The sequence below is a fragment of the Anomaloglossus baeobatrachus genome, chromosome 4 (assembly GCF_048569485.1).
Source record: "Anomaloglossus baeobatrachus isolate aAnoBae1 chromosome 4, aAnoBae1.hap1, whole genome shotgun sequence".
NCBI classification, from domain to species: Eukaryota; Metazoa; Chordata; class Amphibia; order Anura; family Aromobatidae; genus Anomaloglossus; species Anomaloglossus baeobatrachus.
Window position 1 is genome coordinate 550,483,427 of NC_134356.1, and position 20,010 is coordinate 550,503,436.

Consider the following 20,010-nt stretch of genomic DNA (forward strand, 5'->3'; position numbering starts at 1 on the left):
TTTTAATCCTCACCGGTAGAGTGAGGCCCCGAGATAACCGTTGATTAAATGAAAGGTCTATGAGGCCAGGCTGTGACGCAGGAGGAATGGCTTTGCAATAACAGTCTTTTACTCACTGTACCGATTCTCATTTAACAGCCAGATTAGTACACCACTGTATGCTGGGATCCTCAGTGCTGGGAAACCACCGACCCCGAATAAGTCCAAGACTAGTACAGGTTCTCCTTTTGTTTGCCTTTCCTGGCCGTCTCTCTGTGCTGACTTTCTCCCTCCTGTCCTGCGCCTCCACACACAGTGCCCTGAGCCAGGGGCTGCGGACCAGCAATGGGACTTCTGCCTGGCTCCCTCTGGGGACCTTCAAAGGGATTTCTGCCTGCCTGGCTCCATGGTCCTCTGTGGCCCCCTTCCAGCGGTTTTATGTGCTGCTTGTGGCCCAAAAGGTGCATACAGCCCCCCTGGCCTCCGGTGTTACTAGGAAGTCCTGAAGTATTGTCCTAGCCTAGGGACCAGGACCCTGTTTACGACCAATCCCTTCATTTTGAGCTACTGTCTGTGAAACATAACTATAGGGTTGTCTGACACACTTCCCCTACGTCACTGGGATTCTTTCTTCCATATCCTCAGAGTTGAGCAGGATCCCTGGGGCCCTCACCCCTTTTCGGTCTCCTCCCTCCTCCTGACTGACTGACTGACTCTGCTAAACACCAATTTTCAAACTTAGCTTCAACCCTTTTATCTCAGACAGCTAACCCACCAAGCTCCACCCCCCTGGATGGTTCTAGAAACAGTGCACAGGGCTGAAGTGCCATAACCAGACTACTGGTCGTTTAAGTATTAATGGAACCTGCTCCGGCCCTGATCTAATGTGTGAGCTAATAATTAGGTGTCTGCAGGTTTTTGGTGCGTGAACCGATAGATGGCCTCTTTCTTACCCAAGATGGGGCACCACACCTCTGACTGAGGTGCAGTACCTCTGTGGCGATGGTAGTGTGGCACCCTGGACAAGCCAGGGGCCACAGAGAACAACACCCACACACCCCACACTCCCGGTCAGGCACACCGAAGTCAGACACAAACCCTTGTTGCCTCCCTCCAGGGGCTGATGTCCACACCAGTGGGTGGGCCAGGCGGTTGGCGCCGCCCACCGAGGAGTTCACAGTCCTGGAGGCGGGAAAAGGAGTCACTGCAGTTTGAGAGTTCAGTGAGGGAAGTAAAAGTGAGAGGAAGGAAAGTAGTAGTGGAGCAGACTGAAGTTGGTCCGGGTGTGTGGCCTGGACCAAGCAGGCTACCACTCCTAATCTTTTTCCTTCACCGCCCAGAAGTGTGGCTCCAATTTTATGGAATTTTTTCAAAATAAAGATTTGCAAATGCAAAAAATTTTTTAATATATATCTGCAGCCTCAAATTTGTCCGCTGGAGTTATAAACTTTTTTCATTGAAAAATTGAGAGGAGGTTTCCAGGGCACTACTCAGCACACACTGTGTCCAATAGGAAAAATCTCTTGTCCAGAGGCCAAAAACAATGCAAGACCGGGGTGCATATATATATAGGTCAATTGTCATTCAGCATGAATATAGAAAAAATATAGCACTCACCGTTTTTTTGCTGTGCATAGTGCCGTTTATTTAGTGGTGGAGGTTACATGTGCGGAGAGGGCTGGCAGGGAGAGGGAGTACACGCCGTACATGGCAGACGACGGCCGTTTCGCACCTGTCCGGTGCTTCAGCTGGTCTGATTAGGTATGACATCATGTCCGTTATATCCACAAACAAAATGTGGCTGATGTCAGATAATTAAAACATACATTAAAATCAAAATATACACACAAAACTTGAAAATTAGCAACAATTTGTAGCAAAGATATACATATGTATACATAAAGACGGGTGCTTCATAAATCAACCCAGAAACACACTTAGATAATTTTTTTCGTTTAACCCTAAAGGGCCTGTTGCATTAAATCTCATAATATATTCGGCTTCCCTCCTAAGCAACATTTTGTGTGTCCCCTTTTCTAGCATTAGGCTCAATCAGTTCGATACCTGCAAAAGACAATACATTACAATCAGAGTTGTGACATTCATTTATGTGGTTAATTAACCTTGTTGCCCCTATTCCACTATGGATGGAATTCCTATGCTCTCTGAATCTCACAAAAAGCTGCCGTATAGTCTTGCCAATGTAAAAATATTGGCACCGACAAAAAAATCACATAAACGACCATTTTGGTCCTGCAGGTAATCAAATGCCTCACATGATGTGAATAGCCACCAATTTTAAAGGAATTACCCGTCATATGAAAACTGCAGAATGAGCAGTTTCCACATCTATAATTCCCTACAGGACCATCCTGGTGTAACCAGGTTTTAGGAGGTATATAGCGTTTTTTCACAATAATATCGCCAATATTTTTACATCTTCTATGCGTCACCAGGGGTTTATTCAGGGCCGTTTCTCTGAGCTCTGCTATTCCTTCAATTATATGCCAGTTTTTATTTATAATTGTTTTGATCATCCGATCCATTGGGCCATATTTAAAATTAAATATGAAACGATTTAATTTTTTAGCAGGTGTATTATCTAGGTTTTTACTGGAGGAATTTTTCTCAGATTGAATCTTGCATTCTGCTTGTTTCTGCATTAAATTAATGAGATTCAAGGGATACCCCCTTTCCAAGAACCATTGCCTGAGGTCATTTGTCTGGTTACACAATGTATCAGGATTATTGGTGACCTTATTCAACCTTAAAAATTGGCTAAAGGGGACATATCTCAAGACATGTCCTGGGTGGGCACTGTCATGATGTAACAAGGCATTTACAGTGGTGGATTTCCTATACAGTTCACGTATGATCCTCCCTTCCTGGGCTATTAATTTTACATCATGGAACTCTATAGTTTTATCACCAAAGAAATGTGTAAATAACATATTGTAGTTATTGTTCAAATTCAAGTATGCCACGAAGGATTCAAATTGAGATCTGTCCCCATCCCACACTATCAGTACATCATCCACAAAACGCATATATTTCTTTATGTGTCTTATGAAGGGGTTACCAGGGCTGTATATCAGATTATCTTCCAAGTGCGCAAGAAAAAGGTTTGCGAAAGTGCAAGCCACTGGGGTGCCCATCGCCACCCCACTATTTTGCTGATACCAGGTATGGCCAAATTTAAAGGTGTTATACTTTAATACAAAAGACAATGCCTCTTCCACAAAATTTATTAACAAATCCTCCTCACCGAGCCCTCTCAGCATCCCGATTATAACATCAATACCCAATTGCTGCGGTATCCTAGTGAACAAACTTTCCACGTCCAATGACGCCCAGCAAAAAGTATCCTGCCATTCAAACTGATCTAATTGTGTCACTAAATCGCCTGTATCTCTCACAAAAGAGGGAATTATTTCTAACAGGGGATGTAATAACCAATCAAGGTATGCTGAGAGAGGCTCCGTGAGTGAACCTGATCCGGAGACAATGGGTCTCCCCGGTGGTCTGAATTCAGACGTATGCACTTTTGGTAGCCAATACTAATGTGGCTTAGTCGGGAATAGAGGAAAAAGTTTTTCTGCCCTATTTTTTGTAAATTTGTTAGTAGGGTCACGTTCTAATTTCTGGTATACCTTTCAATTATCTAGGTGACGTTTTGATTCCTCCAAGTAGTATTCAGTGGTCATAAGGACCGTGGCTCCGCCTTTATCTGCCTTCCTTACTACCACATTTTTGAGGGATTTAATTTTTTTCAAAGCTGATTTTTCAATATTAGACAGGTTGTTTTTCAAAACCGGGTACTTCAACGCTCTCATATCCCTCATAACAATTTCTTGAAATAAATCAATACTATTACCCGGGGATATGGGTGGAACAAATGAAGATTTTAAACCTTTTGAAAATCCTACAACAGCAGCTGTATTTTTCACTGTGGGAAAAGGTGTGTTGTCTATACTATCATCTGTCAAGCTCAAAAGCTGCAAGGCGTCTTTCCTGATCTTACTAAACTCAGAGCCTTCATATGAGAAACCAAGGGGGCTGCTCTGACACTGCCTTTCGCTAGTGCGGTTATGCCTTGTGCCTTTATCAATGCCGACAAAATGCTTTTTTAGGTGTAGTTTGCGACATGCTTTGTACAGATCTACTTCAAATTGGACTAGATCAAACGGTTCTGGGATGCAAAAGTTCAGTCCTTTTTCTAGGACAGAAAGCATTCCTCTACCAAGTGGGTTTTCTATATTCATGCTGATAAACTTTTTTCATTTGGATTTCCCGTGGCTGGCTCCTGCTCTGGTTTTCCGTGCGGACTATCTTTTGGATTGATACTGGAATCCACACACAGGAGTGTACGGGTAAGCTGGCTTTGAACACTATTTAGTTTTTTGTATATCCCTAAGGCTATGTGCGCACGTTGCGTACTTCACTGCAGAAATTTCTGCAGCGATCTGAAGAGCACATGTGCGCTTTAAATCGCTGCAGAAATGTCCGTAGTGAAAAAAAAAAAAAGCCGATTCCATGCGCTCTGCCTGTAGCTCCTGCCATAGACAGAGCAGGAGCTGCCGGCAAAGCGCACGGAAGAAGTGACATGTCCCTTCTTAGAACGCAGCGCTTCGGCAGTAGCCGAAGCGCTGCGCTCTAAAACGCCACGTGCCCACGGCCCCTGCACAATCTCCATAGACTGTGCAGGGGATGCAGGACACATGCAGTTACGCTGCGCTACAAAGCGCAGCGTAACTGCATGTATTTACGCAACGTGCGCACATAGCCTTACACTGCATCCCTCAAGCTGCTCAAAACCACACCCAACAAGTTTATTAATGTTTATTACTTTAGCCAGAAGTAAAGCATTTTCACAAGGGTAACAGGAGAAATTTCACCCTACAATTTGGTTAAAAAAAACAAAACAAAACACTGGGCACACAGCAGGGCTCAGAAGGGAAGTAGTGCCATTCGACTTGCAAACAAAACTGGCTAGAATCGTTAGTGGACACAAAGTCTTGTTTGGAGAGCCCCTGATGTGCCTAAACAGTGGAACCCCCCCCCCCAAGTGACAAGGGGCACGGGACTTAGATTTAAAGCACCACTCCAGCATTGAAATACAAAAACCGCTGGAGTGGAGCTTTAAATGTGCATGTCTGTTTTACCATACTTGTTTTACTAGTCCAATTTGATATCTGTACATGCCACACGAATACATTGTCCTGTTGTTACATTAGATTTATTCCTTATGTACCTTTTTTGTGTTTGTTGTTTAGTCCTTTTTGGCAAGGGTTGAATAAATGTGATTGTCAAGATTGTCAATTATTAATAGTGTTCTACAAAATATATGGTAAAAGAAAAAAGTGGCAATGGCAAAGTCCTGAGGTAGCTGTAGCTGTTAGCAGGCTTCTCATTTTTAGCCATGGTATGAAGGATTTTTCTTTACCATCACTGGCACCAGCTGTCCTGGTAGTAGTACTACCAAAGGCAGGTCGCAATTGGAATTGGATGGTATTATGAAACATATGGCGCAACTCATGTAAGTCACTGTAGGATGCTGCTCCCTTTGTCAGTGGCATTGTCAGTATGAGAAAGTGTTCTGCAAAATCATCCTCCTCCACTTCCATAACAGTTAATGTTTTACATTGCGGATGTTCTATTTCACCAATAACAGCTCTATCAGTTCTGTCCTTTAGTCCCCTAAACTACATAACTGAGTCAGCTTAGGGAGATACTTCTCAACAATTTCCTGTTAACTTTCTGGATGAGAAGAACAGTCAACCTTTTTATGTGATGAAACTGGACTTAAAAAGAAGGAGAACATGGTCAAAAATACCTAGCTGTGTTGGTGACGCTGTTAGTCGTGGTGGAAGGGAACCAGCAATGGCAGTCGAGATGTTTGTTGTACTCTGAATCAGGGCAAATCTAAAGGTGGAAAAAGGCAGGAGGACAACAAGCACTTCACACACTAAAGCGGGCTTTACACGCTACGACATCGCTAATGCGAAGTCGTTGGGGTCACGGAATCTGTGACGAACATCTGGCCGCATTAGCGATGCCGTTGCGTGTGACACCTATGAGCGATTTTGCATCGTCGCAAAAACGTGCAAAATCGCTCATCGGTGACATGGGGGTCCATTCTCGAATATCGTTGGAGCTGCAGGTACGAAGTAGTTCGTCGCTCCTGTGGCAGTACACATCACTCCATGTGACGCCGCAGGAACGAGGAACCTCTCCTTACCTGCCGCCGGCCCCAATGCGGAAGGAAGGAGGTGAGCGGGATGTTATGTCCCGCTCATCTCCGCCCCTCCGCTTCTATTGGGCGACCACTCAGTGACATCGCTGTGACGCCGCACGGACCGCCCCCTTAGAAAGGAGGCGGTTCGCCAGTCACAGCGACGTCGCAGGGAAGGTAAGTATGTGTGACGAGTCCGGCCGATGCTGTGCGACACAGGCAGTGATTTGCCCGTGTCGCAGAACCGATGGGGGCGCTACCGATATCGCAGCGTGTAAAGCGGCCTTAAGGCAACTGTCAGCCAACTCAGGGATGATGATGATGAGTATGATGAGGATGATGATGAGGTTGAAAAGACCTGGAAACCAAATTAGGGTGATGAGGAAGTGAGGAGGGTGTGGGTGATACATTTTGCAGGTGTCATCTAGCCAAAAGACAGTTTGAGAGCAGGTGTTATCACTAATTAGTGGCCGAAGCTCAGCAGTGTGTGAAAGCTCTTGTAGTCATCTTGGTGGTGACGAGTCCTGCATGTAAGTATTTTGTTTATGGAAGTTCTTTTCCATATTGCCAGCTGACAAATATGTAGTGTGAAGGCTCTGCATGAGGAAAATAAGCTGTGGACATTCAGACTCAATTACACTAGTAGCTACAGCTTTCCATCAGCACATTGCGACGTCCGCAGACACAGGATGAAAGTCACGGATAGACTAGAGGCAAACCGCCCACTCAGCAGGATCATGAGAACCCAAAAAACCTCTTTACAGGGATCTGGAATTACTACAAGGTCTAGGAGATCGCTGCCTATAGAAAGGCTGCAATCCAGGGAAGAATGGTAGTCAGGCAGGGTCAAAACAGGAGGAAAAAGAAAGGAGCAAAATCAGCAGCCAAAAGAGATGTCAGGAAATCAGTCTAAGGTCAAAACCAGAGATGGCAACGAGGTACAAAAACAGCAGGCAGGAGAATGTTCAGTGAACAGGTAGAGGTAAAAAACAGAGAATAATGCTAAGAGAGCAAGGTGTGAACCAGTGTTGTCATAGCAGTAATAATACTAAAGCTATCTCTGGCAAAGGACAGCAGACCACTGATGGTATAAAAAGGGTGTGGTGCCTTCTAATTGGCTCGAGTGGAAGTTGATATTTCAGCTGGAAAGCACACACCACCACAGTCAGCCAGTGGTACTGCAAGTCCTAGCTATACCAAGCTTGGAAGGTGGGCGGAGACTGCGCCCACCAGAGCTACTGGTACTGACCCCTACTCTATCACCAGCAGTGCTTATCGTGGGAATATGGTGTCACCTGGTGACCGGAGCAGTCAACGCAGGAGGAGACTCTGGTGGAGACTTGACACACATAAAAAGACAACACCTGATCATTTGGGAAAAGCAAGCTGAACAGCAATATGAGCAAGAGTAAAGCTGCCCAGTTATACCTTCTCCTGCTTGTTTAACCTGGTAGCCTGTCTGCATGCTCAAGCAGTACTTGGTCAGTGTCACCATCATCATTCATAACTATTGCTTGCCATATTATGACTACTTCTTCTCCTCCTTCTCACCATCAGATATTCATCCCTGATTGGGAGTTGAGGAGACACGTGTATTCTCCCAGTTCTTCAATTTACCTGGTCAAGTTGCAAGTGATGCAGCCACTGCAGTAACAGCTAGTAGATCCTACTGCCTGCTGCTTTTCGAGAAATTATTACGCTCATTCACCCTCACTGAGATATACCCATCTGCCTAAATTTCTAACATAAAAGGTGCCCACTCTGCGCTTTCATGTGCAGGAGATAGTGGGCTATTCTCTCGACTAGGCATTGAGTTTGAAAGTTCACTGCAGGGTAGAAACATAGAGAAGCTACTATGGACAGGAACCATATGTGTCTTTCATGGCCAACTGGGTGAATATTTTTAGTAGAAGCTTTGCACCATCCCAACCAGGACAGGTGGTGAAGTCTTCATGGTTGGGCACTAGATTTTGATCCACCATCAGATGAATGTTATCCATCTCTTCATATACCTCCCTCACATCCTCCTCAAGAAAAATAACCCCATCACAACAGCCAGACAGAAAAGTGCTCTTGTGCAAGAACAATATATGGGCCCTTTCCAGTCCAAAAACTCATCATGATGCACAAGTCCACTTGGTTTGGAGGTGTAAGTGGGCTACAGTGCCTCCTGGGCCCCTGTGTGGCGGCATGGTTGCACCAACGATTTGTCCACCCCTGCCAACAGCAACAGAGCACAGCGTTGCATATGTGACGCCCTGGACTAGCCAGGTAGCCACAGGTAGGCCCTTACACAAACACCTCCCCCCCTTAATGAGGTGACAGCAGCCAACCTACAAAACCCTTGTCACCTCCCTCAGGGTTTGATGTACACACCAGGGGGTGGAGCCAGACGGTTGGCCCTGCCCACCGAGGAGTGCACAGGCCCTGAGGCAGGAAAAACAGTGTAGTTCCCCGTTGGGAGCAGAGTGTAAACACAGTAGCTTTGGACAGTGAAGTGGAGAGTCAAGTTCAAGTGCAGCAGGCCTGAGATGTTAGGCTTGCAGCTTTAACACTGACCGGTGCCGGGGTCGTAGCCCTGGTACCGTGGCAAGGAGGCAGACGGTGGTGGCCGCCTGCAGGAGCTGGGATTACAGCCGGTGGAACCGTAAGGGACCAGAACCGGGTGGTGGCCCGCCGGTACCGAATCGGGGAACCGATTGGAAACCGGAGCACCAGGAGGGATACTCAGACCCAGTACGAGGCCCAGAAACAACTGGACTGAGTCGAATCAACTGATTGAAAACTGGACTTTGGGCCCTTTCCCACCTAAGACCGACTGAAGACAACAGCCCAACTATAGGGGTAGAAAGCCACCGCCCAGGCATCGAAACCCTACAGGCCAGCATCTGCGGGCACACGGGATCTACCGGCATGGCTGGGGAGCGGACTACCGGTGCTCAGGCATAGGAGTCATCATTTCTACAAAAGTGAGGTGCAGGAGAAAGGCGGAAACCACCAACCTGAAAAGGGGAAAAGCGCAGCCGGCTGCGGGCACCGTCCACCATCTTGTTTGGCTTACCAGAGACTCCAGCGTGTTTGTAATAGTGAGTACCACAGTGCCTTCGGGGCGCGCACCGCGCACAACCGCACCAACACGCCAGCACACATCCATTCCCCCGCCTCAGCACCTCCCTCGGGCCCCCGGGACCATCATCCCCCTACTCACGAAGGGGTCAACATCAAGCTGCGCAACCCCGTCCCCGGGAGCCTAGTTAACCGCAGCGGTGGTGTCCACAACCCGTGGGAGGCTTCACACACTTAAATCCCCAAACAACCGCGGCCCCAGCCATGGACCTCTCCACCGGACACCGCCCCTCACGTAGCGCCAGCAATTCCCTTTCAGAGCTACGTGACCCCTGGGTCCGTGAGGAGCTCGAGCCACCCACCGACGAGCACGGATCCGAGCGGCTCGGCAGCCGGTCGAGCCACGGTGGCGGTACACATCGACTCTTCTGGCGTCACGAACAGGATTGAACCCATCCACTTACCTGTGGAAGTGCGCCTTGAAGTTATCGTCAGCGGAGTGCCATTGAAAAATTTCAGAATCCGCCATCTTGTCACTATCCTGTGGCGCGAAGTTTCCTGCCCAAGCCATCTTCTCCAAGGAAAAGGGCGCGAAAGTGAAGTCCCACCCCCTGAGAACAGAGCGGTGCAGAAAGAAAGCGGAGTGCCCCGAAAAGACCAAGGTGGGCGGTTGAAGACCCTGTCCCATGTGACCGAAGGGATAAAGGGCAGGGACTACAGGACTCTGCCACCCATCTGGTTCCTGGACCCCGACAGTGCATCATGTTCGCCCCGTCAGGCAAGCCAGAATTCCCGGAGCCCGCGCCTGGAACAGCGGCGTGGGTGGAAGCCCGGACGACCCTGATGTGTTGCCACTTGCAAGCCCAGGTGTGGTTCCTGATGGAACGATGGGTGGCCGAGATGGAGGAGATAGCCGCGGCCGTGCATGTGCGAGAAGTGGAGGCAAATTTTGGAGAGCGGGTAAGCGACCCACGCCCCTATGTCCCCAAGGGACCGGCCGCTGCGGCTGAGGGACCCGGTCTGCCCTTGCCCTCCATGTTGCTCCCCTCCCTGCCCGTACCTGTTGCCGCTGCTCCCCCGCTCAGTCCGCTGCCCCCGACACTGGCAGCGGACTCCGTCCCGTCCGCCTGTGAGAACCTACCTGTGGAGGCAGTCCATGGACGGCCGCTTGTTCGGCCCACACCAATCCCGCTTCCCTGGAAGCTTAGTGCCCGGAGGATGCCTGCTCCCGATGTGGTCCCGCCAGTCCCGGAAGTGACCGCGCCCCAGCTGCCCAAGGCCCCGGCAGTCCGCCCGGCCAAGATGGAGGTGGATCCCTGCCAGAAGGAGGCCCAGCGGGCAGCGCTGGCCGTTCCCAGATCCCAGGCCTCGGCTGAGGCCTCGCGGGGTTGCCGCTGCAAGGCAGCACAGCAGGCCATGACACAGCGGGGTTCCCCAGTACAGAAGGTGCCGGTCGTAGCCGGCACAGGGGAACTCCGGCTAAGCCCGACACCTGCACAGAGGGAGCAAGAAGACGCTCCATACTGGGAGCGGCAGCAAAACCCGTTGGGCCGGGAGATCGCGACCCGTGAGAGGCAGAAAGCAGAGGTGCTGGCCCGGACCATCAAGGAGAAGGAGAACCTCCGCAGCACCACCTACCAGGTACGGGGCCCGAACTACGAAAGCCAGGTACGCCAGTTTGATCCTCGCCATGGATGGGGGTTCATTTTCGAGCCCGTCCTGGAGGCCGAGATCTTTGTCTCCAGGAGGGATGTCGGCCCCCACCTTCCAGTGGGTCACCCGGACCGTGACCTGGTGCCCGGTGAGCTGGTCACGTACACCCGGCATTGTGGGGAGAGGGGCTGGTTTGCACTTGACGTGCAGAGGAGGGAAAGCCGCAGTGTTGCCAGGCGGCCCAGTCCCCTCCCCCTCCGTACAGCTCTGAAGTCGCGGTGGAAGTGGAAGAAGAATATAATGAGTAAAGGTAGCGGATCCAAGCGCTGCCAAGTTGAACAGTCCCCGTTGGGACCATACTGCCCGTCCCCGTTGGGACTTTGTTGATTTGCCCCGTTTTAAAAAAAAGACAAGGCCATGAACTTGCAGGCCACTCAATAACTTTTGGGTTTGTAAATAATTCCCGGACCGGCCTGTTCCGTTTCACAACCTCCGGAGAGGCAGACTGGAGGATGGGCCTGCGGGAAAGGGATAACCTAGGCCCTGTCACCAATGCAACCAGTGGCGATCCTTCGGGTCCGGGGGTCCCCTGGACGTGGGGCCCCTGAGAGATAACCGGGTGTGGAACACTGTACCCATCCCGTAAAGCAACACCTGGGCCCGTTCCTGGACTGGGGAAAAGGGGTGCTGCCCGTTTCTAAGGGGCAGCATCAAGGCTAAGTTTGTTTGGGTGGGCAAACAGAAGGACCTGGTCCCATTCCCGTTATTAATAAAAATGTTTTATGTTTGCAACGTTTAAGAATGTGCCTCCCGTAAGGGAAGATTTCAAAATATGCTTGAAACTGTACAAAGTTTATTATGCTTGTAAATATGTTTTACTCTTTTTCAGTTAAAAAGCAACAAAATAAACTGTTGGTGGACGGGCAGCCCGCGGACGGTCTGCATTAAACCAAGGGGGAATGTGACACCCTGGACTAGCCAGGAAGTCACAGGTAGGCCCTTACACAAACACCTCCCCCCCTTAATAAGGGGACAGCAGCCAACCTACAAAACCCTTGTCACCTCCCTCAGGGTTTGATGTACACACCAGGGGGCGGAGCCAGGCGGTTGGCACCGCCCACCGAGGAGTGCACAGGCCCTGAGGCAGGAAAAACAGTGTAGTTCCCCGTGGGGAGCAGAGTGTGAACACAGTAGTTTTGGACAGTGGAGAGTCAAGTTCAAGTGCAACAGGCCTGAGGTGTCAGGCTTGCAGCTTTAACACTGACCGGTGTCGAGGTTGTAGCCCTGGTACTGTGGCAAAGAGGCAGACGGTGGTGGCCGCCTGCAGGAGCTGGGATTACAGCCGGTGGAACCGTAAGGGACCGGGACCGGGTGGTGGCCCGCCGGTACCGAACCGGGGAACCGATTGGAAACCGGAGCTCCAGGAGGGGTACTCAGACCCAGTAAGAGGCCCAGAAACAACTGGACTGAGTCGAATCAACTGATTGAGGACTGGACTTTAGGCCCTTTCCCACCTAAGACCCAACTGAAGACAACAGCCCAACGGTAGGGGTAGAAAGCCACCGCCCAGGCATCGAGACCCCACGGGCCAGCGTCTACCGGCACACATCAGGCTGGGGAGCAGACTACCGTTGCTCAGGCATAGGAGTCATGATTTCTACAAAAGTGAGGAGCAGGAGAAAGGCAAAAACCACCAACCTGAAAAGGGGAAAAGCGCAGCCAGCTGCTGGCACCGTCCACCATCTTGTTTGGTTTACCAGAGACTCCAGCGTGTTTGTAATAGTGAGTACCACAGTGCCTTCGGGCTGTGCACTGCGCCGACATGCCAGCACACATCCATTCCCCTGCCTCAGCACCTCCCTCGGGCCCTCGGGACCATCATCCCCCTACCCACGGAGGGGTCAACACCAAGCTGCGCAACACCGTCCCCGGGAGCCTAGTCAACGGCAGTGGTGGTGTCCAACCATTCACCACAACCTGTGGGTGGCGTCACGAACTTAAATCCCCAAACAACCGCGGCCCCGGCCGTGGACCTCTTCACCGAACACCACCCCTCACGTAGTGCCAGCAACTCCCTTTCAGAGCGACGTTACCCCCGGGTCCATGAGGAGCTTGAGCCACCCACCGAGCATGGATCCGAGCAGCTCAGCAGCCGGCCGAGCCCCATGGCAGTACACATACATTCTATGCCCAGAGTCTTTTCATTCTTATTAGATGCTGAAAAACAGTTTTATAACCTTTGAGCATGGACAACCACAGTCATACAGTAAACAAGCTGTTCCGTTGCATTCTGCAGCAACTCTTAACGCCTCGTCAACTGCAAATGGGTATTGTTGTAACCAACAATGCCCACGATATTCTATCTGCTTCACGTTTGGGAGAAGTAACTCATGGTCCCTGCACTGCATAGGTCCTGAATTTAGGTGTGCAAAATATCTTAAAGAAATATAACTGTTTGGAAAATGTGGGGGCCATGGTCCCAAGAGTGTCTGGCCATTTTAACTTTTTTTTTCTTAATAGAAAATAAATCCATCCAAACCTTGCCAAAAAAGAATGATCTTCTTGAACACCGCCTCTTTTGCGATTTTACAATACAATCGAATTCAATGCTTCGTATATCGGGGCTTCTGTATAAACAGCATAATGTGGCGTCTGACTATATCTCGCAACCAACAAACTGTAGGTTGGGTTACTTTGAAATTCCCCATTGGTAGCTGATGAAGAGATGCATGTCATGCCCTTTGGAGAAGCAACTAAATGTACAGTATCATTAGGGAGAACTGTGGCATCAACATTACACACATTTTTATGTTTTTGCTTTTGTATTTTTCAGGACAATGGGAGGATTTACAGTCTTGCAGTCCATGGAAAATTTTAATGAAGATGTTGGCTTTGAATTTCAAAGGATTTATTCTTCTCTAATAAAGCTCAGTCTCATTTACTTTGGACCCCAAACTTGTTAAACTGGCTAGACATTGTGTTCTGGCTTTCTTGTAAGCCTGAAAAATATGTTTCAAATTAAGTTGATTTTTTTTTTTGTTTAAAAATTCCTCTTATTTTACATTATAGATATAACTACAACTTTGTTGAGTAAAATAAAGAGCCATTCAAGAAAAAAGCTGTGTTTATATGTAAGTTCTTCACATTAGTAGACTGTGCTTGATAAAAACAATTTCAGCTTTTCTTGTCTCCAAAGTGTTAGTGAGAATTGTGTTTTAAGCAAAAACAGCATGCACTTCAAAGATTAATTACACTTCTACTTCTGAGCCAGACACAAAAATAAAAAGGCTGATAACATCCTGGTTGCGTGCTTTGGGAAATAATGTTTGTTCCTGTGCCGCACAAAACTACATCACAAGTAATTAGTACAATGCCAGCTACCCTATACAATGTAAGAATAATGCAATTGTGGTTTTCTGCATTATAGTGAAAAAGAGGTAGCCCTAATCTCATGTTAAAAGTAATGACTTAGCAAGTACATCCCTCTGCTGAGAGAGTGATATGGTGCTTTAAAAAGGAACCTGTCACCAGGTTTGTCCCTTATAAGCTGCGGCAACCAGCAGTGAGCCCTTATATACAGCTTTATAGAATACTGTATATAAGAGCTCAGGCCACTCTGTATAACGTAAAAAAGACCTTTATTATACTCACCTTGGGGGTGGTCCAGTCGGCTGGGAATCGCTCCTCTCGGATCGAGCGCCTCTTCCATCTTGTTCGATCGCTGTCCTCCGTCCCAGTCCCATGTGCATGATGCGTCATTCACACAGAGGACTCCATTGCGATCTTGTGCACTTTGATCTGCCCTGCTGAGGGCAAAGCAAAGTACTGTAATGCGTAGATGCTTGGAAAGGTCAAAGACCGCCCGCACATACGCACTACAGTACTTTGAGCTGCCCTCACCGGGGAAAAGCAAAGTGCGCATGTGCAGGAGCACAATGGAGGCCTCTGTGTGTTTTGTACATTATACACAGTGGCCTGGGATCTTATATACAGTATTCTAGAATGCTGCGTATAAAGGATCACTGGTGGTGGCCGCAGCTTATAAGGGAAAAACCTGGTGACAGGTTCACTTTAATGCAACAAATATTTTTCTTTAGGTAAATTGAATATTAACCCCCTTTCAGCGCGGTCAATTTTTGTTTTTGCATTTTCATTTTTTCCTCCCTTTCTTTCCAGAGCCATAACATTTTTATTTTTATGTAAATCTAGCACCCAAGGGGCAGGGGTAAATACTCATCGCTGGGCCAGTGATGTCGGGTCTGGAATGAACATGGGTAGCCCTGCCTGGCTTCATGGCCCCGAGGTGTACATCAAAAGGGAATGGATGATGGGATGATGAGGATGAAGGGGTTGAGGAATGTTGGGGGTAGTAGTTGTCTCGTGACGCCATTTGTGGTATGCAGCCAAGGATTAGCCGCTGCTGCGGTCGCTGTCCTCTGGGGTGGATGGTGTCGCAGCTAGGATGGTTCACCTACCTGCAGGTGAAGCTAGGCCCCAGGGAGAATGATGGAGGTGGTAGTGGTGGCCGCTGGCGCCGGAGCGTGGGACGATGGCGCCGGTAATGAAGGGCTGACTCAGTGGTTGTGGTTCAAGGATTTTACTCACTATCCAGTTGTCACTGTGAGAGTGCCGGTCTCTGCCGTGATGGACCCAAGCCGATCCTGGATAATTCGGAGGTCACCACCAGTGTTCCCACTGGATGTTCTTTATGGTCGGGCTCCCTCCAATCCTGTGGATGGAATGTCGAACGGGCTGCGGGTGTTTCCTGCACTCTCCGCAAATCCTGGAATCCCCTATAGCTGTAATAATAAGTAATGGTGTAAACAACTGCATATTATAAAGTTATTGATATATGTACCAAAATATATGCATGAATATACACATCATATGTTACGCAGAAAAGGACTGTAATATGTGAACCAAATCGCTAATGACAGACAAAAAAGACGCAAGAGAGAGGCGATCATCGGTTCAACTCATTTTTATTTTTATATATTGTGATAGAGAACATGCAGAGAGGTGATGGGGGAGAGAGGAACGGTATACATCACCGCAGACAGTACAACAATGGCAACTATGTACTAGTTGGATGCAAAAAAATGGTATATTGTCATATGCAAACAGGGAATAATGACCCACAGATCAAAAACGCATGCTCACAGAGATGGTGCACCAGGGAAACTCTTAATATAAGATATAATAAAGAAATAAACTAGAAAACCTAGTATATATATGAGAGGAAACCATGGATAACAATATTTCACCTCTCAATATAGAGAGAAATGTATCATATACAATACACCATGTGAGCATATATCCATGCTGGTGGTGGAAAACCACAACACAGCGGGAAAGCACAAGGACCACAATGACTAATTATAGAAAGTGAATAAGATAATACAATACAGTTAGGTCCAGAAATATTTGGACAGTGACACAAGTTTTGTTATTTTAGCTGCTTACAAAAACATGTTCAGAAATACAATTATATATATAATATGGGCTGAAAGTGCACACTCCCAGCTGCAATATGAGAGTTTTCACATCCAAATCGGAGAAAGGGTTTAGGAATCATAGCTCTGTAATGCATAGCCTCCTCTTTTTCAAGGGATCAAAAGTAATTGGACAAGGGACTCTTAAGCCTTCTTTACACGAGTCAATCCATCGTGCGATTTATTTGGCAAAGTCTTTTTTTTTTTTTTTGTTTGTATCGCTGATAGGTAGTTGTCCATGTGTCACACGTTGAGTGTTGTCAAACGACAACAAAACGCTCATCGATATATTGATTGGCCATGGCGGACGTCCAAAAGGCTTCACACATGTTTTCCTTTGTTCAATCTGTCTTTTGTATGGGCGTAATTAGGCAAACTATACAGCCCTCCGTGACGTTGTCTGGATTGTTACACGCCCTGAATTCTTCTGACCTGCTCAATCCAGTTCTGCTAATGTGGTTGATTGCTTACATCCCATATATATAGTTTGGCTTCTGCGCCTGTCTTTGTTGCCTCGTGTGTCCTTAGCATCAATCTTGTTAGTGGTCTGATTTCTGACGCATTCAGAGTATCTATCCTCCAAAGGTTGGTTAAATTTTTTTTGTATGGTTTATTTATTGTGTCATTTAGCCGTTCACATTTTTTTTTATCTTTTTAATGTTTATTTCTTATTGTTATTTGTGTATGTTTTATCGTGTATTATGTTTTTTGCAACATAATAATGTTTTTATGGTTTATTTTTTGGTTCAATTTTTTTTTTTTGACGAAAAAAAAATACATGTTTATTATAACAGTGTAAAATAAAATGTTCTCATATATTCATTCACAGATGACGGCTCATCAAAACGAATTATTTTTGCGTGATTTCATTGAAAAATATCGCACTTTAACCTGTCTTTGGAAAATTAAATCGCCTGAATATAGTAACAAACGCATCAAACAAGCAGCTTATGCGGATCTGATTACTATCTATAAAAACCATTTCCCTAATGAGCCTGTGGATGTAAATCTTATCAAGAAAAAAATACAAGGAATACGCACTGTATATAAAAAGGAACTAAATAAACGCTTTCCAAAATCAGTTTGTTCTAAAACGCCACCATCGGAAACACGGCCATTTATTCCTTAATCCACTGTTAAATATTCATAATTTGCATTAACAACTGCAAATAAAATTATACTAAAGAAACCTTTATAGTTATAAAAAAATGAACCACTATTTGGGGGTTTAATTATTCTTATGTGCTTGCCATCAATCGCACCACCACAGCAGGGAAATTGCCACCTCGTCGCAAAATTATGAGCTATATCAGACCATTCTGAAGTTGTCTTGGGGAAAGGCATGAAATCTGCTAACGCATGTATTATTGCCTGACAAGTCTCCGGAATTAAGGAACTTAATAGGGATCTCGAAATACCGGCAGAATATTGTAAATCAGTGAGGCTACGGCCTGTGGCAAGATAGCGCAAAGTCACCAGCAACCTTTCTTCCGCAGGAACAGCCTTACGCATTAAAGTATCTCTGCGCTTTATGTATGGGCTGATACGCGTCAGGACTAATGAGGAAGATTCTTCCGACATACGTAGATAGTTGCGATAATCATGCGGATTGCGTTCCTGTAAATCATGCACTAGACGCACGTGGGATATCTCATCCCTTCGAAGCAGCCATTGACGTGACCATAATCTTTTGGGGCGAGGATTCATACGTGTATTTTGGTCTATTTCCTCCTCCTCCTGCAATATCTCGGTCATAAGGAGACCCACAGATAAAATGTCAGTTTAGACATTGCTGAACATCCTGATACCTTAAAATATATAAAGCACAAACATTATAATGATGCCAAATGTCGATGTAGATCCAAAAAGGAAAGATTGGCATATAACAACTTACCACAAAAAATGTATACAAGGAGTGAGGTCGGAAAATCCAGCTAACAATCTAACGTAAGAAAAATTAGGAGAAATGCACTATAAAACACTGTGCATGACGCCAAGGATGAATGTTCACACATGACTACAGCGCCGTCTTTTATAACAGTAATAACCAATCAAAACGCATCTGCTACAACCAATCAGATTAGATTAGGCGTGAATAATTAAAACCACAAATATGCCCTGAACGTTTAATGACGTCCCAAACAACTACGAGGATGGCCAATTACACGGTGTCACACTTTGCGATGTGTCGTTCATTAAGACTAAACTGACCGATTTTATGGAATTAAACGATGAGTACACGTTGGCCGAATTTCAAACGATTAGGCATCGGTTGAACTCGCAAGGAGCTGTCACATGAGGAGATGTCGTTACGAATGACGGAAGTGCGTCACAAAATCCGTGACCCCAACGATGCATCGCACAATGGATCGACTCGTGTAAAGCAGCCTTAAGGGCTGCAATTAACTCTGAAGGCGTCTCCCTCGTTAACCTGTAATCAATGAAGTAGTTAAAAGGTCTGGGGTTGATTACAGGTGTGTGGTTTTGCATTTGGAAGTTGTTGCTGTGACCAGACAACATGCGGTCTAAGGAACTCTCAATTGAGGTGAAGCAGAACATCCTGAGGCTGAAAAAAAGAAAAAATCCATCAGAGAGATAGCAGACATGCTTGGAGTAGCAAAATCAACAGTCGGGTACATTCTGAGAAAAAAGGAATTGACTGGTGAGCTTGGGAACTCAAAAAGGCCTGGGCGTCCACGGATGACAACAGTGGTGGATGATCGCCGCATACTTTCTTTGGTGAAGAAGAACCCGTTCACAACATCAACTGAAGTCCAGAACACTCTCAGTGAAGTAGGTGTATCTGTCTCTAAGTCAACAGTAAAGAGAAGACTCCATGAAAGTAAATACAAAGGGTTCACATCTAGATGCAAACGATTCAGCAATTCCAAAAATAGACAGGCCAGAGTTAAATTTGCTGAAAAACACCTCATGAAGCCAGCTCAGTTCTGGAAAAGTATTCTATGGACAGATGAGACAAAGATCAACCTGTACCAGAATGATGGGAAGAAAAAAGTTTGGAGAAGAAAGGGAACAGCACATGATCCAAGGAACACCACATCCTCTGTAAAACATGGTGGAGGCAACGTGATGGCATGGGCATGCATGGCTTTCAATGGCACTGGGTCACTTGTGTTTATTGATGACATAACAGCAGACAAGAGTAGCCGGATGAATTCTGAAGTGTACCGGGATATACTTTCAGCCCAGATTCAGCCAAATGCCGCACAGTTGATCGGACGGCGCTTCATAGTACAGATGGACAATGACCCCAAGCATACAGCCAAAGCTACCCAGGAGTTCATGAGTGCAAAAAAGTGGAACATTCTGCAATGGCCAAGTCAATCACCAGATCTTAACCCAATTGAGCATGCATTTCACTTGCTCAAATCCAGACTTAAGACGGAAAGACCCACAAACAAGCAAGACCTGAAGGCTGCGGCTGTAAAGGCCTGGCAAAGCATTAAGAAGGAGGAAACCCAGCGTTTGGTGATGTCCATGGGTTCCAGACTTAAGGCAGTGATTGCCTCCAAAGGATTCGCAACAAAATATTGAAAATAAAAATATTTTGTTTGGGTTTGGTTTATT